This window comes from Hyperolius riggenbachi, chromosome 1 (genome assembly GCF_040937935.1).
Source record: "Hyperolius riggenbachi isolate aHypRig1 chromosome 1, aHypRig1.pri, whole genome shotgun sequence".
NCBI lineage: Eukaryota > Metazoa > Chordata > Amphibia > Anura > Hyperoliidae > Hyperolius > Hyperolius riggenbachi.
In genome coordinates, this window is record NC_090646.1 from 18,493,783 (window position 1) to 18,517,083 (window position 23,301).

Consider the following 23,301-nt stretch of genomic DNA (forward strand, 5'->3'; position numbering starts at 1 on the left):
ACATAACAATTGATACGGCGCACCAAAACCTGCCAATGGCAACCACAGTTTCAGAGGTGCAAGAAGGGGATGGGGATCAGTTTATTAATGATTACTACTATTCAAAGTATGTACAGAAGTGATTATTATGATCACAGGACCAATAGAGAGCTAATACTGTAGTTGAGGGTGGGCCCTTTGGGGCCCCTCTGGCCCAAGGGCCCCGATGCGGTCACTACCGCTGCACCCCCTATTGCTACGCCCCTGGCTTGATCATACTAATGCTGGGTACACACTGAGATTTTCTGGTCGATTTACTGTCAGATCGATTATTTCCAACATGTTCGATTTGCTTTCAGATCGTTTTCCAAGCATTTTCCGATCGATTTCATATTAAAGTGGACGGAAATCGATCGGAATATGCTCGGAAATCGGTAGAAAAGCAAATCGGACATGTTGGCAATAATCGATCTGACAGTAAATTGAGCAGAAAATATCATAGTGTGTACCCAGCATAATACTGTGCCTACAGATCACCATACCCTCCGTTTACTGATGTCTTTGGTTATCTTAGTGAAGTCTTATTTACCCAGTAACAGTTGTTACCTATTGGCTGTGGTTGGTGTTAATTGCTCAGCTGCACCAGGCCACATAACTCCTTATCTAGCTCACTGCACCACTGGCAAGCGTACAGTGACAAATACTCCTCAATGAGCTGATTGTTTGTGGTTAATATGTCATAGCGATTGTGTGTAAGTTACCTGAACTTCAGCTGTTTTCTTCAAAGGACAGGGTTATATTGATATAAAATAATGTTTTCAATTCACATATTTACATTGTTTTCTGTTGCCAAGGTAAAGGATCACCAAAGTGACATGACGAGATAGACATGTGTATGTACAGTGGCTAGCATACAAAGAAGTAGGCTGTGTTCATTTTTGTCTTTCTCTGCTTGAAAGAGATGCATATTTGTGGAAGTGGATGACTCACACAGGGAGTAGTGTGAGCCTCACTGTTAAGAAATGACTTCTCAAACACTTTCAAAACACAAAATGGCTTCTAAAACCAACACAGAGCTACAAATGTATTGAGTGTGCTCACACTGTCAGTACTGACTTAACCAATTTCAAGGCCACATATTTAACTCTTAGATACACAGAATGAGACCAAAGCAACACAGCATAGTTATTTGTGTTCTACCCACTGTATATGCACAACTCTATCTTATCACGTCACTTCGGGTCTTCCTCCAAGTGAAATGTTACTTTGTTAGCAATGTTTTTTTCTTACAGACGTTACTCCGCACCGATTATGATCGGCTGACGGACCTCTTTGAAAAGAGGTGAATCATGGAGGACCTGCGGGGGGAACTGAGGCAGCACTTCAGGGGCACCCACAGCATCACCCAGATCCAGCGGAGGTGGTCGAACATGAAGAGGAGAGAGCGGAGCTTCGTCCGAGAAGTGCAACGTGAGCATGTGCCTGGTATGTAATGTATCCAAAATATTTTGTTTGTTTGTTAACCTAGAGGGTGGTGAGTTGAAGAAACCTTTAATGTACATGTCCTTTTGGTATTGTTGTGCTTGCTATGCCTGGTGTGTTAAGTCAAGCAATTGCTTTAGGGCTAAGGAAGCACAATGCATATAGCAGGGGTGCCTTAACTCTGTTTTTATGGGGCTTGTTTAACTACTGCACCGGAACAAGCATGTATATATATATATATATATATATATATATTTTTAAGGGAATGGCGACCGTTGTAAAAAATAAAGTTACATACTGACTTAAGGAGAGTGAAGGCTCATTTGGACCGACCCTTCCGTCTCCATAGGTGACTATATTACTTTATTTTTATAATGGTACCCATTCACTTTAAAGTGACCCACAAACCTAATTTTCTGTTGTCTTGTGTAAAGAATGGTGACTATTGCCGATCGGCCAAGCAGATACGTTCATGGCTTGTAGACAACTTAAATTATCAATTTTGACTTTAAATTGCCCTACAGATATAGCAGGAAGTGTTTGTGTGCTGATTGGTCATACATCAGTACTACAGGTGTGTTTCCTGCAGCCTCATTCTCAACCCATTACTTGTTTTGTTGGAAGCAACACATTACTTCCCATACATCCATTTCCATTATGATCCCAAAGTAAAGGTGAGAAAGTTATGGGCCCGGTTTAATTGATGGGTTAAAATTATATTAATGTGCCCCACTGATGATTTATTTATTATGCCAATCTGAGATTTTCAAACTAATATAATGGAAATGACTACTTTTCTATTAATTTCCCTTACACTACATACATTTAAGTTACATGTAAATGTAACTTGAGATTATTGACTGCTCACCTTGACATTTGGTAGATAATGGTGTTATGTCAAATGTATTTTTACATTGACTTATTTCCCAAAGAAACTAATCTAACACTTGTGTTGTGTGAAAGTGCTGTTCACCACAAGTCAGTTAACCACCTAAGTACCAGTGGTATATGCCCCCTTAAGGATCTTAGACGGCGGCAACAGGAATTCATGACTAATAGCTGGACATTGGTGCCGCACGGCTGCTTGGAGAGCCACTATTGGAGCCACTATCGTAAAATGCTGCAGCGCTGACTCTTTGCTAGATACAGCCTGGTAGCCATTAGGACAACAAAATTGAGTACCTTTAAGGTTGCATGGACTTTCAAGACATGTTTGTATGTCTGTCTCTATAGATGCACAAATGCCACCCTGCCGACGCCGCGGGAGGGCACAGGACGACTCGGACGAAGCTCAGGACCAACCACCTCCACTGGATGTGGGTGAAGCAGCAGGTCCCTCCAATGAGGCAGGTCCCTCAAACCCACCAGCTGATGTGGATGATGGCCCACCAGCTCTGGAGGCCGAAGAGCCTCAACAAGAGGTTGTCCAGCAACCACAAGCTGGTCGGCGGCAAAGACACCGCAACAGTAGGTTTTGGCCTTATTAATACTGTCCAAACCTTGACATGCATATTTGTGGTGTTGGAACATTGGTTAATGTAAATTTGTTTCTCTTTTTTTAAGGGCGTGCTGAATTGGCAGCCATTTGCCGCCAACTTGGCCAGATTACTTCGGCCCTGCAAAATGCCCTCCAGTCATCCTCATCGGACTCCACTTAGAGATCCAGTGACATTTTTTAGCTGCACAGAAGAAAACTGTCCGGGCAATTTCCCCTAATGCTGTGCAAAGCATGATGGGATTTGTGATGTTGTTGTTCTGTTTTGGACCATTTGTTAGAATTATTTGCAATTGTTGAAAGCCCCTTTATGGATATTTATATTTTTTGATAAAACTATTGTTCTACACTAAAACTTTCACTCATCATTTTGTTTGTAGATAACATTGTACTTGTACCAACTTGTTTTGATTGGCTAAACCTTAGTAGTTAAATTAGTTGACGTTACTGCCATAATTATCAGTATTACATCCCTAAACGCACTGTTGAACCAACGTGTCCCGAAGAAACAACAACAGTGCATGTGCCTTTACATTGCACATACATATGCAATTACCTGTGCACAGGCAATAGAAGTCAACTGGGAATGTTTGTTGTGTCCTGGAAAACATGCAATGTTGCTGGCCCTTCAGGACATGCTTTCGGTACAGTGTCATGAATTTATTTTCACACACTTTATTGCCATCAACAAACTAATGACCCAAATAGGTTGATGCATTACAAGTAGGGATGGATCAGCCTAGGAGAAGCATGTGAACATTTTGATAATGTGACCGAGTTTTAAACTTATTTTTGTCTGAATACTTCCTGGTTGACCACATGCTCAGGACCAGGCAATGTGAATGTGACAAATCTATCAGGTGATCAAACTGCACATGTTTCCCCATGAACTGTACTAAGCCCCACCATCTAGAATTATAAGTTAATAGTCAGGCATCATTATATTACCATAGCCACTGTGTAAAAAACCATATACTTTACACATGTTTGCAGTGGAATTTTTGGGTTACTGAATGTTAATCATTTGGTTGTTGTGCATACATCACAATGGCCTCAATTCACTAAGCTTAACTCCTGTCTTTAATAACTCTTCAGAGCTGTTTTACAGTTATCACCATGGTCATATAATTGTGATAACTGTAAAACAGCTCGGAAGAGTTATTAAAGACAGGAGTTAAGCTTAGTAAATTGAGGCCAATGTCAGAACTGTTTGGCCAACAAATTAGGTATGGAAAGGTGCGTACACATGCACTACTGTTGCCTGAAACACCAGCCAGCAACAGAGCCATCATTCCGTAGTGTGTGTAGGGGCCTTAAGGTTTGCTCAAACAAATCACATTAAGATGTTGTAACGTCTCATTACCATTCATAACAAGGTCCATTAAAGACTAAGTCGAAACTGTAATGTTAACAACAAAAATCATTTATTTAATCATTGCCGCAGCAATTCATTGTTATTTTCTATGGCATCTGCCATTCTGCCATGTGTAACATTGTGGCGGTCTACGCCATCAGCCAAACGCCCTAAAATAATATTAAGGCTTTCGCCTACCCATGCCATTCGGGCCTAAAACAACATTTTGGCGGTCTTGCCCGTCAGCCAGTCGGGCCAATAACTGTTGTTGGGCCGCACCCACAGTCTTGACAAATGCATACAATGGACAAATGCATACCATTTCTAAGCTCTTTATGGCCTTCCCAAACATATGTAAAGCGCCACCCTAGCCCTTGTAACTTTCAAAATGTTTGCTATGAAAGTCACCACAAACGCTATCATTAATGCAAACATCATAAAGTACAAAAGGTGTAGTGCAGCGTTTTATACATCGTTGTAAAGAGGCAAAAGAGGTTATAAATGGTATGCATCTTTCAATTGTTTATACACTGCTCGGAGTCCCTTTAATAACATTCGACATAGTTTACTCACCAATTTCTACATCAATTAATATTGACATGTACATGGGGCTGTATGTAAGCAGCATGTACACAATACAATTATTGGTAGCATTCACAAACAATTACATCTGACATGTTGAAAGTGTTTTTTTTTCAAACACACTACATTACATATTGATTAGGAGGTACGTTAGAGATGTGTGTCTTAGCTTGAAATCTCAGACTACTAAATGATGGCTTAGGCCTCTTAACTACCTGCGGACCAAGCAAGTTTCAATCTACGGCGGGCAGGGAGCGCGGTGTTCCTGACCGGACATAAACTACGTACCATTCACCGCGCGCCCCCGCCCGTCCACGTCGCTTGGTCCGCTCTGCCCCCGCCACAATGTGATGGGCTGCCGCCTATATGACAGCAGACCACTGAGCTGGGCAGGAGCCCTTTTCATTGGCTCCTTGCCCTGTCATTACTATAAGCCGTTCCCATTGGCTTACATGGAATGACAGGGTCATGAGCCAATGAAAGCGCCTCCCACCCGGCGCGCAGCGCTCTGCCATCATAGCGACGGCAGAGAGAGCTGCCTGCAGCGGGGACAGAGTGGCGTGTCCGGCGGGAGCAATGTTCACTTTTGGCAATTTGTCAGGAAGCAGAGGCTTGGTGGACCACCACCCTATGGTCCTTACCGGGGCAGAGGGTGCTGGTCCTGGTCCAGAAAGGGTTAAACAACAATCACAACATAAACAAATACAATCACTTCCAAACTTTTCTCATGGGTAACACATGATATATTTTGTTCAGATGCCCATACACTAGCCCTTTTGCCCGCAGATCAACAGCAGATTCGATCACTCATCTAATCTGTTGTCACATCCTTCATGCTACACGAGAAATGTACATTGATTTTGTCCCAAAATCGATAGTTCAGGTTGATGGGGGCGTGTGGAAAAATTACATCAATCGCCCGCAGGAAGGGATGGAGTCACTAGCGGCATTAAACTGGCTGACGCAATTGAGGCAAAATACATTACCTGCTCCACCAGCCCCACTGCCCCCGGTCAACGCTGCTCCCTCTCTGATCTCGTCTCCAGCATGCTGCACTTCTTCCTGGCCGACAGCAACTGTAATCAGTAGAGGGCGATGTAATGTTTACACTTCCTGCCGGGCAAGAAGAAGAGAAGCATGCCGGAGACCAGAGGGGAGACGGAAAACACAGCAGAGACTGGGAAGTGGCGCCAAGTGGAGCAGGTAATATATGCGGTCCTGGCGGCCACAGCAGCAGCACAGATTGGGAACGGTTTCAGGCTGAAATCCGGTGAAAGTCTGTTTGCAGTAAAGGCAGCCATACGATCCCTCTCAGATCCAATTTTCTCAGAGAGGGATTATCTGTTTTTCAAAAATGAGGTCAAAACTAGGGTATGGCCACCTTAACCAAACACCATCAAACAAAATGATAGGGTACATGGTGGCTAAATTAGAGCTGTATTGATAAACTTAGCATGGGGTGTACTTACCTAACCTGTAGGAAACATCCACAGCCTATTGAGCATCCCCCCCCCCTCCATCCCACGGCAGCTGACACTATCCTCCCACACCACCCCCAATTTCAATATGTACCAAGCATGCTCCAGTGCACCCACAGTACCAATTATCTGCATGCAAAAAGAGACAAAAATCATCTCCATCCGGCAGCTCCACTGCGCACACGCAAGTGGGCTGCGCAGTACAGATAACCACATGGCAAAAGGCTATTGACACCAATGTCCATCCGAAGAGGCACCACAGCTCCCCCAATGGAACATATAGTACGATTGTTGGATGTAACTTTGTGCCCTGCACAAAGGGCCCTTTTCCACTAGTGCCTTTGCGCTAGATGAATAGAACAATCGCAAACCACTAGCAATTTTACAATCGCTAGGCTTTGATAAACATCGGAATTGCGGTAGGTTATTTCCACTACCGCAATTTGTTTTTGCCTGAAACGCAATTCCGCAGTGGAGCGATATTTCCACCTATTTTGGTATGCAGTACAGCATAGCTAAATTGTGAACGCAATTGCCGGAAGTTGCCTGCACTTTAGGCACTCAGCAATCTCTACCGTTCAGCGTGAACGCTAGTGACTGCTAGTGGAAAAGGGCCCTAAGAGCTCCATGGGACACAGATTAAAAAAAAAACAAAAACATTGGGTTGTGCCCTTGGGTGTGTGAAGCCACAACATCCTTGATCCTTTGGTCATTGCAATGTTGTGAGTTCGCACAGCTAAGGGCACAACCTATTGGTTTTTGAGTTAATTCCTCACCAGCCGCATACTCCACCCCCCCCCCTTCCTTTGGGCCCAGCCATTTTTGCAGTGGGGGGGCCCGTTTGGGGGGGGGGGGCAGGCAGCTGGATCCCCTCTGTGGTGTGCTGCCCTATGTGTCCCACCCCTTTACACCAATGTCCCCCCTTTACAGAAACACCCATCACCAGAGGCAGGACAAGGTCCTCCAGCACCCAAGCCTGAGACACCAAAGTGCAGCCCTCCATCCCTGCCACCCCAGACATCACACACTGATTGCTATTAGACTAAGAGACGCCACAGGGCCCACAACCTCCCCAACACCTTAATATCTCGTTATCTGGCTTGCAGTCACTGCTATGTATCCCCTTTTCTGATTTATTTCTGCTTCAAACACAATTAGGAATGACAGCTGAATGAATTCTGCGCCCCGTCCTACACTGCGCCCTGAGGCTGTAGGTAGCCTCTCCAGCATATGGCTCGGCCCTGGCCTGGCCATCACTCACCTTCCAGCCTCCAGCGATGAACCACAGTAGCCACCTCTTCTCCAACCAGCATCTAGGCTTCAAATGACAATCAGGTTGGGTTTGCCCTTAATGACGTCATCAAGCCCAGAACCAGCCATGATGTCAGACAGAGTGGGGATGGTGGCCGGACCGGTGGCAACCACCAGTCTGCGCTGGGACAGCAGGGATGTGCGTGGATCCTCTTCTTTTACCCCCTATGTCCACACCTGTCACTGGCCTCACACTACAATCTGATGTGGATTGTAGTGATCAGCACCCATACGCGATGGCTGTTAATCACTGAGGGGAGATGGTAGGTGTCATGATAGCGTAATCTCCCCTCTCCGGTACACACAATGATGTGGGGACAGTTCAGTGGCGCCAACGTTGATTCCACATCCACTCAGAACAGTATCACCAACTGCTGGATGTTGATTCTACGTTGGTGGGACAAAAGCGGAAAAGCATTATATGTTTTGTAGTCTGTTGACAAGACATATGATGAAACTCAGCCATTGGAAAGTATAACAATCCAAAAATCAAACAGTTTGGATGGCCCTTCAACATCACCCCCTCGATAAGCATGCATAACATGACATTCATTAGTCACATCTTGCACGTTTATGTGTATATTAAGTGCATGCAATTGACTCCAACCACATTATCCACACAAATCTCGCCAGGCCACCTATTAAAACTGTTAAGTGTTGCACAAAACTAAATATGCTATCCACAATATTACTCTCTTAGGGCTGGAACCCACAGGAGCGCTTTTGGCAGCGTTTTGGCAGCACTGCGATACGCTAGCAGTTTGCCAAAACGCTGGGCTAATGTTAATGGATGGGGCAACTTCCACAGGAGCGTTTGCGTTTCTCAGAAACGCAAACGCAGGACATGCAGCATTTTGGGAGCGCTAGCGCTTCAATGTAAAGTATTGAAACGCTAGCAGAAACGCTCAGCAAAACCTAAACTGAGCGGTTCTGCTAGCGTTTTGCAGTTCAGCTCACTGTAACAAAATGAAAAATAATTCACACGACCAATCAGGATAAAACCGCAAATCGCAAAACGCTACGCACCCGCTGGGGAAAAAAATACAATGTTGCTAAACACAACCAAAAACGCGCATGAATCCGCTTGCAAACCGCTCTTACAAAATGCTAGCGGTTGCGTTTAGCGTTTGCGGATTGCAGTGGGTTCCAGGCCTCAATGTCCCTTTATTTACATGATTTCCTGGGACAAATAAAAAACTCACCAGTAGTTTCTGAAACATGTGTTGGCATCGGAACACCTGCTATTTCCTCAACCACTACAGCCTCAACAGCAGACACATCACCTACAGACAATTGTCATTGAAAAAACAAAATTATATCAACAAAGGTGTCCAGCATATCCCAGTCTACAAGTAAGTAGCCTTACATCTTTTCAATAACACATCAAACTCACCAGTAGTGTAGTCTGCATCAGATTGGGCCCCAGATAGTGAGATGTCAGTCACTCCAGCATCAGTTCCCACATCCGCAACATCACCTACACAAAAGTGTCATAGTTAAAAAGGGTGAAAAAAACTGTATGCAGCATATCTGCCTTCAGACCTTTCCATTTCCATCAATTTCAAACACACATCAAACTCACCAGTAGTGTCGCCTGCATCAGATTGGGCCCCAGATAGTGAGATGTCAGTCACTCCAGCATCAGTTCCCACATCCGCAACATCACCTACACAAAAGTGTCATAGTTAAAAAGGGTGAAAAAAACTGTATGCAGCATATCTGCCTTCAGACCTTTCCATTTCCATCTAGTTCAAAAACACATCAAACTCACCAGTAGTGTCGCCTGCATCAGTTTCCTCTGATATCGCATGGCCGATGTCACTGACTCCAGCATCCCCAGTAACCACAGACACAACATTACCTACAAGAGTGTCAGTTAGAACATTATCAATGTAACAATAGTACACTTCCTGTCCACTAAACTACTCCCTGAAACAGACAACATAATAATCAATTACCATCTTCTGAACTTTCGGAGCTTGGCAACTGTGCATCATAGCCCCCCCTGATGCCATGCAGGGCCTCAGTCTGCAAAAAAGGCTCCACTACTCGCTCATAATTGGTAAATTCCACAGAGCGTGCTGGGCCACCACCTGTACCAAGACTACAATAATAAAGGGATACAACAATTAAACAAATGACAACTCAAAAAAAAAATAAAATAAATAAAAATAAATAAAAAAAAACAAACCAAAAAAAACCACAGGTACTTATCCGTTAGCCGGGCGCATCCGGCAGGTGGCGCTAATTACTATTCCCCCTCCAGGCCGACATGGATAGTAGGGAAAGATGTAACTCTGGTGGAGTTTTGTCGCCACCTGCCGGATGCGCCCGGCTAACGGATAAGTACCAAACCACATTTGCATTAACATTTTTTAACAGATTTTTAACAAATACATTTGCTTCACTATCCTGCTAATCCTGTCTCTGAAAGTTTCATCCAATAACCACTATGAAACATGCACAACACATGTTCTGAATGACAATCCAGGACACATACTGATTATGGATTTGCAGTGTGCGATTCACACACTACAGCAGCCTAACTGTTCACACTAGTAGATTTTTTTTCTTATGCTGGATGATGGTGGCTACAACAGGACACCTGTAGGCCAAGTGGCCAAATGCACATGCTACCTCGGCACCCCCTATTGAGCCAGCACTATCATACAGGTTTATTTATGGGGTATGTTCATTTTTCAACAATAGAAGCAGGACACCAGTCCAGGTAATGCATGTCTACAATACTTTGGACAAAACAGGAAGCACATTAAAAAAATAATAAAAACATACACCTAAATAAAATTTAAAAAAAACAAAAAAAAAACCATTAAAATAAAAAAAAAAACCCGCCTTACTCAGGGGCTAATGTCTACAACTACAACATAATCAGCAGCAGAGCAAGCCAAGTTCGAATACCTTCAAATGTACACATATGGGGCACTACACATCTCTTACACTTCAGCTGTCCTTTCAAGGAAAACTGCACAGAAGGTTACAATGCTAAGGGCCCGTTCACACTGCACGCGTTTCCAGCCGCGTTTTGGAAACGCGTGCAGGTGGCCAAAACGCACGACATCAGACATTGCATAGAGTGCAATGTCTGATGTTCACACAGCATGCGTTCCGGACCTATGCGGTCCGGGAACGCATGCTGCACGCAGATTTTACAAAAACGCGCGGCTGTCCCATTCACTTTTCAGTGATGGGATCAGCCACGCAACGCATACGAACGCGGACATGCGTGCGTTCGTACGCGTTGCGGTCCGCATGCGTTGCGGTCCGCATTTTGTAGTCTGAACGGGCCCTAAGGGCTCATTTCCAACGTTGCAGTGGGGAATTGTGTGGATTTGGCCGCACACAAAATCGCAGGCAGATGCATTTCCACATGCGGCTATGGCTGCTATTTTGCATGTGATTTTGCATGGCTAAGAATCAGGCAAATGTAACCTACCTGGGTACATTTCCATACCATTACAGGCGAAATCGCCGTGAAAAAACGCATGCCACAGCCGCATGCTATTTCCCTATTAAAAGGATTCTGGCCTATTTGGCCTTACTCCAGCCACACGCAAATTTCCATGCACAACAAAACGCACACGCACAAGTGCAAACAATTCCATGCACTTTTATTGGCTATGCAAATCCGCATGTGGTGCCCGCATGTGGATTCTCTACTATAGTGGACACGACCCCTAAAAAGGTTATAATTGTGAAATGTCACAATTACACCATGAGGCCAGGACCCCACTTCAAAACGCACTTGCTAATCGCAATAGTTGAGTTTTTGGACAATCATTTTGAAAGTCAATTCATGAGCATTTTCAGGACGTTTGTTACAAACTATATCAATTTGCCAGCAGTTGTGTAGCAATTAGCAATTTGCATTTTAAAGTGTGATTGTTCCTTTCAATTAATTGAAATTGGTAGTGTGCAGTAACTTTGAAACACTACCAAAATCCATCCTTACAGGTTTTAATTAGCAATTACGATCCGATTTCTAGACTTTACATTGAAACTGGACGCTCCAAAAATGCTGCATGCCCTGCCTTTACAATTTCTGAAAGTGCAATTGCTCCAGTTGAAATTTCACCATCCATTTACATTTGCTGTGCGTTTTGGCAAAACGCAAGCGGTCTCAATTCAACAAGAAATGCAGACAAAAAAGCTCTTCTGGGTGGCCTCTTTGCCACTATGAAATGCGATCGCGATTGCAATCGCGTTTCCATTTCCACTATGCGATTGCGATTTAGCTACTATACTCATTATAGTACAGCTCAATCGCATACAAAACGCGGCAGGACAACGATTGCGCTTTTTCCACAATCGCATCGCAATCGGATCGCACTAATGGAAATTGCTGCTGCAGTTTCCATTACTTTAATGTACCTTGCAATTTGCAATCAGAAGCAAATTGCAAATCGCAGGCTAGTGGAAAAAGGCGTTAAGCCTTATTTTGGCAACATTTTTTTTCTGCTTTACAAACACACACACACACACACACACATTTGTTAACAAGGCACACCCACTGATAATGTATAGGCCAACTTCCACTGGAGCAATTGCAACACAGAACACTGCAGGCGCAGCACATGCAGCATTAAAAAAACCTTCACACTTCAATGTTAAGTAGTTAATGTAAACCTGCACAGAGCAATATAGATAGTGTTTGAGCGTTCCTGCAGACTGTAACAAAATAAACATGCTTTTAAAGGACCAAGCACACTTGAAAAAGCTAATTGCTTAACAACCACTTGCAAAAACATCCACTTTTTAGTACGGCTCAGCAAAAACATTCATGACATTGCTTTACTAATGGCATACAAAACGCAAGCAATTGCAATTAGTTAAAGCATTTTGCAGTGCCTTCCAACCCTAGAGGGCTTGAACCCACAGGAGCGCTTTTGGCAGCACCGCAATATGCTAGCACTTTGCAAAAACGCTGGGCTAATGTTAATGGATGGGGCACCTTCCACAGGAGCGTTTGCCTTTCCCGGCAACGCTAACGCAGGACGTGCAGCATTTTGGGAGTGTTAGCGCTTCAATGTAAAGTATTGAAACACTAGCGGAAACGCTCAGCAAAACCTACACTGAGCAGTTTTGAGAGCGTTTTGCGGTTCAGCACAATAACAAAAATCAAACATAATTCTCAGGAACAATCAGGATAAAAACGCGTACGGCAAAACGCTACGCAGCCGCTGAGCAACAAAATACAATGTTGAACAAGGCTACCAAAAACGTACATGAATCCGCTTGCAAAACGCTCAGACAAAACGCTAGTGGTTGCATTTCGCCTTTGCTGATTTCAGTGGGTTACAGGCCTTAGGCCTGGAACCCACTGAAAACTGCAAAACGCTACCCTAGAGTTTTGTCTGAGCAGTTTGCAAGCGGATTCATGCGCGTTTGCGGTTGCGTTTTCAACATTGTATTTTTTTGCTCAGCGGTTGTGTAGCGTTTTGCGTTTTGCGTTTTTATCCTGATTGGTCCTGTGAATTATTTTTAAATTTGTTACAGTGTGCTGAACCGCAAAACGCTAGCAGAACCGCTCAGTTTAGGTTTTGCTGAGCGTTTCTGCTAGCGTTGCAATACTTTACATTGAAGCGCTAACGCTCCCAAAATGCTGCATGTCCTGCGTTTGCGTTTCTGGGCAACGCAAACGCTCCTGTGGAAGTTGCCCCATCCATTAACATCAGCTGAGCGTTTTGGCAAAACGCTAGCGTATCGCAGCGCTGCCAAAATGCTCAAAAAAACGCTCTTGTGGGTTCCAGCCCTTAGAGACTGTTTATGTCCAAACTTTATGCTAATATATTAACACTCACAGCAGGAACAAGCATGCAGCTACTCAACACACAAAACAGTCACACACATGGATGCATGCTGGTTCTGCCCATGAAGACACAAGCATTGAAACCATACAACAAACAAACTAAATGGACCACATGGCATTCAGTGAGTTATCAATCTAGCCATGTGTAGTTATCAATTGTATGTAGTATAAGGGAACTGACTAAATAAAGATTTTACAGTATTGTTGTGATTTTACCCTTATAATACATATAAATCGTAAAATTGCATCAACATAAATGCAACCATGTATGGCCACCATAAACAAACATTGGTTAAGCAAAAAAAACTTTACATCCAAACAATTGACTTGCACATTTGTATTGTTTTGCACATGCATTTTGTCAGAACATTCATTTTCGTACAAACAACAATTGAAACACTTACGCGTACTGCCGCTGCTTGCTCAACTTCTTGCGCAAACGCAATTTAATGTCAGCAAAGCGTTTGCGACACTGCTGTTCAATCCGAGGCCGGTGATCGACGTCGCTCACTCTGCGTGAAATCCTGCGCCACATTCTGGTTCGTGAGGCCACATCTGTCTTTTTCGACAGGCTCCCATATAACTGGGGAAAATACAATCCCACCTCCTCACAAAGAACCAGGTTCTCAGCCTCAGAAAAGCGCACCCCCCTTTTACGGGCTTCTTCTGCAGCTGATGCCTGCTGCGAGGCCCTTTGACTAGAGGACGTCCCAGGACGGGGACTATCGGTGCGGTGGCGTTGTCTGCCTCCTCTCGGACTCTGGCTGGGACTCCGGCGAGAATGGGGGCTGCGGCTGCGGCTGCGGCTACCACCATACTCATGGCCATGGCTGTATTCACGACTCTGTAATCGACCACTGCGCCTATATCCAGTTGTGGGTGACTGCGCAGCTGCATGAACACGTGCGCTACGTCGAACCTCCTGACTCCTACCTGGCTCCATGTCTACCCACAAAACACCACCCTCAAACAAATCCTTTAATACACAAAGTAATTAGCTCCATTGGATTCAGAAAGACAAATAATTGGACCTAATTAGCACTGCGCATAGTGCTTTGCGCGCGAACGCTTTGCGCGCGAACGCTTTCGCGCGCATACACAGTTTAGCTATTAGCTTTTCCAATTCTATCTATACAACGCGCGCTGAGCCGTACTTCGCGTGCAATCCCGCTTTCCGCGTGAAGCATAGGGCAGTACGCGCGGACCACGTTTTGTGCGCGATCACAACGCTTTCCGCGCGAAGGCCAGATATCTGCGCGCGAGCATAGCGCTTTGCGCGCAAAGTCCGGTGCGCACGAAATTTCTCTTTGCACTGCTTTGTGAATCGAGGCCATACTTTGAAAGTGTAAAGGCCCATAGAAGAGTCATTTTGACTCAAAACAAGTCAACGTTGTTGCCTGCCTTTAGGCTGCTTTCACAGCGTGACGTTACAGGCACACGTTAGTGCAGCCTGTAACGCAGCCCCACCACACAGTAATAAAAAATCAATGGGCTTGTTCACACTGCCCACGTTGCGTTACATTGTAACGCAGCAAAGTGCTGCATGCTGTGCGTTATGCGCGGCTAAGCCGCGTTACACTGTTTGCACATGCTCAGTCATGTTGGGGAGGAGGGGAGAGCGGCCGGGCACATGGCTAATTAATATTCACTGCACTCAGCGATGTGCCGTGTTTACTTCCTGGAGCGGCCTCTCTGTGCGACGATTGGCTGGGCGGGACCACGTGATGCCGCATGCATCCAAGAGTACGCATCACGGCATCACGGACGCCAGAGTGAGCTGCACAACGCAGCTCACTCCGACGTCCACATCAGAGAGCACCAGGCGTTGCGTTAGAGGCACGTTATGTGCCCTATAACGTCCCCTAAACGCAACATCCTGGTGTGTAACTAGCCTTAAAGTGCATTCTCCACCTGTTTTGAATGAAATAGATGAATTTTCGGACTAAATAATTTGGTGGTGTCATGACGTCATGTACGATCCTCCCTGGAGAGGCTGCGGGGATCACTGGAGCCTGGCTGGGTAATGTATAAGTGGTCGGATCGGGGGGATCCTGGGCAATCGGGGGGGGGGGGGGGGGGGTAGTGGCCACATTTACTAGCTAGCCTAGTGCTAGCTTATATCTTGTTTATCCATAGAAACAAATAGTTTTATGGGGTGGGGGGGCTCAGGCTAGCAAAATCTCCTGAGCAGCGTAACGCCCAGGAGGTTAATGATCTAGAAATTCAGAGTCACAGTAATGCGGTATTCCACCGAATTCTGATTTCCTTACAATTTCTGCTGACGAAGAAACTCAGAAATTGGAATTCTGCTGAACTCAGAAGCTTATCCGTATCAAGCATATCACCTGTTTCTCCGTGGTTTCTGCTACACAACTCAAAGTACAGATTGTGTTTGGAGTTCCAGAACTTAGTCACTTTCGTATGTGTGTCTTTATGTCTCACACCTCCATCACATCAACAGAGAAAAGAGCTGGCACATGCGAAGTAAATCTTTATTGTAAAAGCATTGGGCCATACGCCTTTAATCAGTTAAGATTTACTTTGGATGTGCCAGCTCTTTTCTCTGTTGAATACTGCATATTGGCTGAAGCCTCTTTCCCCCTGCTTTCCCCTCCCACACCTCTGTTCCTCTCTGATTGGCCAATATTTCTCATGCTAGATACAATGCACTTTCTATTGCACAGCTGGGTGGGAGTGCCTGAAGACTGGGAGGAGGGTGGGCAATGCATACACAATCAGGCAGAGGAGAGTAAGGGCTGGTTCACACGGGCTTCTGCCGAGCTTTCGCTCGGCGCCATGCTCAAACACCGGCGTTTAGACTCTAGCTTTTGAAGGCTTTTGGGAAGCGTTCAAGGCTAGCAGTTCTGGGCTCTGCTATTGTTTCCTGGCGTTTACTGCCTCTGAAAGCAACATGTTGGTTTCGAAACTAGACGCAACGCCGGGAACTACCGCCAGGCTTTCATGAAAGCCTGCAAAGGCCAGCTCTATATGCTCCCATTCACTTGAATGGGACCGCGGTGGATCCCAAAAATGCTGCGTCTTAAACGCCGCGTTAAATGCCACAAAAACGCCCGTGTGAACCAGCTGTAAGGGATTGGCTTCAGGATAGACACAGTTAAAATTGAGAATCCTAAGAAGTATTTTCTATTTTTTTACTATAGAAAAATCACTAAAATCAAAACATGGACAGTGCAATACATGTGATGTAAGTAGAGCAAGTATTTATCTATTTATATATGCTTTTTTTTTTTTTTTTTTAGATAGTATGGCTGACAGCTCCTCTTTAACCCTCCTGGTGGTTAATTTTTTTTGCCAAATTGGCAAAAATCCTTTTTTTTTTTATTTTTTTTTTGTGTTTCATGTAAAGCTACCAGAGTGGTAGCTACATGAAACACCACTAGAGGGTGCATGTGTCCCTCTAGTGCGATCGTCGCCGGCATCAATAGCAAACAGGGGAACGCGTATATAACGCGCTCCCCTGTTTGGCTTCTCCTGTCACCATGGCGACGATCGGAATGACGTCATGGACGTCAGCCGACGTCCTGACGTCAGACACCTCCGATCCAGCCCATAGCGCTGCCCGGAACTCATTGGTCCGGGCAGCGCAGGGCTCTGGCGGGGGGGAGGGGGCCCTCTTGCGCCGCTGCGTACGGGCGATCGCCGCAGAGCGGCGGCGATCAAGCTGTACGCGCGGCTAGCAAAGTGCTAGCCGCGCGTACAGCATTTTGAATGGAGGAAATTGCCCCACCAGGGGCTGAGATATCTTCCTGCGCGGCATAGCCCGAGCTCAGCTCGGGCTTACCTCCAGGAAGGTTAATGACAAAGGGGTTGGTCCTTAAAGCGGTATAAAACCCTGACATAATCTATATATATAAAATCGGATGTGTGTATGTATGTATGTATGTATGTATGTATGTATGTGTGTGTGTATGTGCCGCGATCACGCGAAAACGGCTTAACCGATTTGAACGAAACTTGGTATACAGATCCCTTACTACCTGGGATGATATGTTCTGGGGGTCTCGAGGCCCCCCTGCACACCTGGGCGAAGCTACTAACAGCAAATCAGATTTCACCCATTCAAGTCAATGGAAAAAATGTAAAAGGCTGCCATTCTCACAGTAAACAAGCCAGAGTCCCCACACTTGGCACAGTTGGTCACTTGGTGACCGAGGTTACAAATCCAGGAAAAGTGGGCGGAGCATAAAACAGCCAATCAAATTTCAGCCATTCATTTTAAATGGGAAAATGTAAACTGCAACCATTCTTAGGGCCCGTTTCCACTATCGCGAATCCGCATGCGTTGCCCGCATGCGGATTCGCACAGTCAGTACAAGTGGATGGGACTGTTTCCACTTGTGCGTTTCCCCGCACGTTTTTCTGTGCAGAAAAAATCTGCAGGGTAGGGCCCTCAGAATTCGCCTGCGTGTGGAATGCAGGCGAATCGCACGCAATGTAGTTAATAGGGAAATCGCATGCGTTTTCCCCATGCGTTTTTTGCCGCGAATTCGCATGCGATTTCGCATAGGTAATAATGTTAATTTGCTCAGGCAGTGACATGGTTAAATTCGCATGCAGCCCTACCTATGCGAAATCGCATGCGAAATCGCGGCAAAAAACGCATGCGGAATCGCACCCGCATGCGATTTGCCTGCGGTGATTCGCCGGCGATTCCGCAACGCTATAGTGGAAACGGGCCCTCAGACTGTTAATCGCAGGGTTCTCAAACTTGCCACAGTTGGTCACTGGGTGAATGCGATTAAGATTCAAGAAAGTGGGTGGAGCATACAACAGCCAATCAAAATTCACCTATTGATTTTCAAGGGGAATATTTAAACTGCTGCCATTCTTACAACTGTTAATGGCAGAGGCTTCAAACTTGCTACAGTCGGTCTTTGGGTGACTGGGGTCAAAATTCACAAAAGAGGTGGGGCCACAAACAGCCAATCAGATTTCCTTTGTGGATAAACTGCTTCTATTCACACATTTTTGATGCCAGGAACCTGAAAGCTCACAAACTTGGTCATTGAGTGCCTGTGTGTCCAGGTTACAAAAAGTGGGCGGAGCCAAAAACAAATTTTACTAGGAAAATATAAACTGTAGCCATTCTTACACCGTTAATGGCAGTGTTCTCAAACGTTGCACAGTTGGTCACTGGGTGAATGAGATTAAGAATTTGGAAGGTAGGTGGAGCCTACAACAGCCAATAAAAATTCACCTTTCGGTTTTCAAAGGTAATATTTAAGCTGCTACCATTCTTATACTGTTAATAGCAGATGCCTCAAACCTGGTACAGTTGGTCACTGGGTGATTAGGGTTCAAATTCAGAAAGGGGGTGGAGCCACAAACAGACAATCAGATTTGTTTATTTTTCAATGGGAATAAACAAAGTATTGATACCAAGGACCCCAAAGCTGATAAACTTGATCATTGAGTGACTGTATGTCAAGGTTAGAAAAAGTGTGCGGCGCCAACAACTTAATTTTTTACATGGCAGGGTTCCCAAACTTGACACAATTGGCCCCTGGGTGACTGGGATTAATATTCAGAAATGTGGGTGGAGCCTAAAAACAGCCAATCAAAATTTACCTATTGATTTTCAAGGGGGAACATTTACATTGCTACCATTCTTACACTGTTAATGGCAGAGGTCTCAAACCTGATACAGTCAGTTATTGGGTGACTGGGGTCCAAATTCACTAAAGTGGGTGGAGCCACAAACAGCCAATCTGATTTTTTAGATTGATTTCAGCCATTCTGTTATTGGCAGGGTTCTCAAACTTGACACAGTTGGCCACTGGGTGACTTGGACTAATATTCAGGAAAGTGGGTGGAGCCTACAGCAGCCAATCAAAATTAACCTTTTGATTTTCAAGGGGAATATTTACATTGCTCCTATTCATACACTCTTAATGGCAGATGGCAGACGCCTAAAATCTGCTACAGTCAGTCACTGGGAGACTGGGGTTTACATTCTGAAAAGGGAGTGGGCCAAAACAGCCAATCAGATTTGTTTAATTTCAATGGTAAAATGCAACTTATTGATGCCAAAGACCCCACAGCTCATAAACTTGGTCATTGAGTGACTGTATGTCAAGGTTAGAAATAGTGGGCAGAGCCAAAAACAACTAACTTTTTACATGGGAAAATATAAATTGCAGCTATTCTTACACTGTTAATGGCAGGGTTCTCAAACTTGACACAGTTGGTCACTGGGGGACTAGGATTAATATTCGGAAAAGTAGGTGGAGCCAACAAGAGCCAATCAAAATTCACCTATTGATTTTCAAGGGGAATATTGAAACTGCTGTCATTCTTACACTGTTAATGGCACAGGCCTCAAACCTGCTACAGTCGGTCACAAAGTGACTGGGGTTCAAATTCACTAAAGGGGTGGGGCCACAAACAGCCAATCAGATTTGCTTTTTTTGGATAAACTGCTTCCATTCACACAATTTTGATGCCAGGAACCCAAAAGCTCACAAAATTGGTCATTGAGTAGTGACTGTGTGTCAAGGTTACAAAAAGTGGGTGGAGTCAAAAACAGATTTTTCTGGGAAATTGTAAACTGCAGCCCTTCTTCGCTGTTAATGGCAGGGTTCTCAAACTTTGCACAGCTGGTTACTGGGTGACTGGGATTAATATTCAGAAAAGTGGGTGGAGCCTAAAAAAGCCAATCAAAATCACCTGTTGATTTTCAAGGGGAATATTAAAAATGCTACCATTCATTGCACTGTTAATGGCACAAGCCTCAAACCTGGTACAGTTAGTCATTGGGGTTCAAATTTAGAAAAGGGGACAGAGCCACAAACAGTTTCATTTCTTGGGAAAATACAAATTATTGATGCCAAGGACCCCAAAGCTCACAAACTTGGTCATTGAGTGACTGTATGTCCAGGTTACAAAAAGCAGGTGAAGCAAAAACCAAATTTCACTGGGAAAATGTAGACTGCGGGCCTTCTTACACTGTTAATGGCAGGGTTCCCAAACTTTGCCCAGATGGTCACTGGGTGACTGAGATTAATATTCAGGGAAGTGGGTGGAGCCTATAATAGCCAATCAAAATTCACCTTTTGATTTTCAAGGGGAATATTTAAATTGCTGCCATTTTTATACTGGTAATAGCAGATGCCTCAAACCTGCTACAGTTGGTCATTGGGTGACTGTGGTTCAAATGCTGGAGAGGGGCAGAGCCACAAACAGCCAATCTGATTTGTTTAATTTCTATGGGAATATTCAAATTATTGATGCTAAAGACACCAAAGCTCACAAACTTGGTCATTGAGTGTTTGGGTGTAAGGGTTAGAAGAAGTGGGCGGAACCAACACAAGTCAAATACATACCCGGGCAACGCCGGGCAATCAGTGGGTGGAGACAAATACAAATTTCACTGGGAAAATGTAAACTGCAGCCATTCTTACACTGTTAATGGCAGGGTTCTTAAACTTTGCACAGTTGGTCACTCAGTGAATGGGATTAATATTCAGAAAAGTGGGTGGAGCCTACAAAAGTGTATTAAGCTTCACTTATTGCTTTTCAAGGGAATATTTAATTGCTACCATTCTTGCACTGTCAATGGCACAGGCCTCAAACCTGGTACAGTTGGTCATTGGGTGACTGGGGTTCAAATTCAGAAAAGGGGGTGAAGCCACAAACAACCCATCAGATTTTTTCATTTCAATGCAAATTATTGATGCCAAAGACTACAAAGCTCACAAACTTGGTCATTGAGTAATTGTGAGTTAGGGTTAGAAAAAGTGGGTGGAGCCGACACCAGCCAAATACATACCCGGGCAATGCCGGGCAATCAGCTAGTATTCAATAAAAACATGTTTTCCAACTTTGTATATGTCATACGGTTTTCATATTTGCTTTTGTGCATAAGTATTAGTATTCGTTTAAAAGTTATACATTCCCAAAGTACACTTTTTTGCTCTGAAAGTCAACTTTGGGTTTTATTTATAACTGTTTTATTCATTTTCTAACAAGCAGAAATGCTTTCTAAATTGTCTGACTTTGTTCAGGGGACCCTGCAGTGTAAGAGAAGTGTTTATTTACATTCCTCACTTGATACAATTAAACACAAGATAACATTATCTACAACTTCAACTTTGGATGCGTCCAGCTATGCTGGCAGGGAAGCTTATAAGTCCTGTGTGTAACCCTTTGAATGCTGTTCTAGTAATAAAAAAAATGCTGGTTGTATATAATATGCTGTAAATAACCTATTAGAGCAAAGAAGACATGCTGGGCTTCATATCTGTAATGAATGGTGTAGCAAACAGAAGTCTGGTTATTGTGTGATCTGCAGTATCACCAATAAATCAGACACTGTACCTGATTATATGGTGATCTGCAGAATCACCAATAATGCAAGTATAGCTAACAAGGTAATTGCAAGTAGAGATGTCGCGAACCTCCAATTTTCGGTTCGCGAACCTTCGCGGAAGGTTAGGTTCGCGGAAAAGTTCGCGAACCGCAATAGACTTTAATAGGGATGGGAACTTTGAAAAATAGAAAAATGTATGCTGGCCACAAAAGTGATGGGAAACATTTGTTTTAAGGGGTCTAACACCTGGAGGGGGGCATGGCGGAGTGGGATACATGCCCAAAGTCCCGGGGAAAAATCTGGATGTGACGCAAAGCAGCGTTTTAAGGGCAGAAATGACATTGCATTGCTAAATTGCAGGCCTAAAGTGCTTTCAAACATCTTGCATGTGTATACATCAATCAGGGAGTGTAATTAGAGTTCTGCTTCACACTGACACACCAAACTCACTGTGTAACGCACCGCAAACAGCTGTTTGCGTAGTGACGGCCGTGCTGGACTGGTGCGCACCGTGGCGAGAGTGTAGGCCGTGGCGGTTTTCAAGCCCATATGGTCGCCGGCCGGGCTGTGGTAGCTCAATGATAGAACAGTGACTGTCCAGCTGATCAAATGTGGTCTGTCCACAATGAAGCAATGACCTTATTATCTTCTTGTATGTAGGTAGGCATAGGTAGGTGTCCCAGTAGTTAGCTAGGCATAGGTAGGAGTCCCAGTATAGGTAAGTAGGCATAGATAGGAGTCCCAGTAGGTAGGTAGGCATAGGTAGGTGCCTCAGTAGTTAGCTAGGCATAGGTAGGAGTCCCAGTATAGGTAGGTAGGCATAGGTAGGTGCCTCAGTAATTAGCTAGGCATAGGTAGGAGACCCAGTATAGGTAGGTAGGCATAGGTAGGTGCCTCAGTAGTTAGCTAGGCATAGGTAGGAGACCCAGTATAGGTAGGTAGGCATAGGTAGGAGTCCCAGTATAGGTAGGTAGGCATAGGTAGGTGCCTCAGTAGTTAGCTAGGCATAGGTAGGAGTCCCAGTATAGGTAGGTAGGCATAGGTAGGTCCCCTAGTATAGGTAGGTAGGTAGGTAGGTGTCCCCGTATAGGTAAGTAGGTGCCCCAGTAGTTAGGTAGGCATAGGTAGGTGTCCCAGTATAGATAGTTTGGCAGGGCCTGGCTGGCACAGTAATAACAATTACCAAGGTCCAGCTGCAACAGATAGGGCTGTATAATGTCAGTGAGAAACACACACAAAAAAAAAAAACACATCTGGAAAACATTATCTCTCAAAAGAGCTGTTGAGGGATGCTATTTTAGCAATAACAATCAGCCAGGAGCAAGCCAAGAGCCTAACTAATCTTTCCCTAGAAGAACAAGTCTGCAGCAGCTGTCCCTAGTCTGTCTCTAGCAGGCACACGAGTGAGTGTAATGGCCGGCAAACCTGCCTTATATAAGGGGGGGTGGGGCTCCAGGGCTTAGT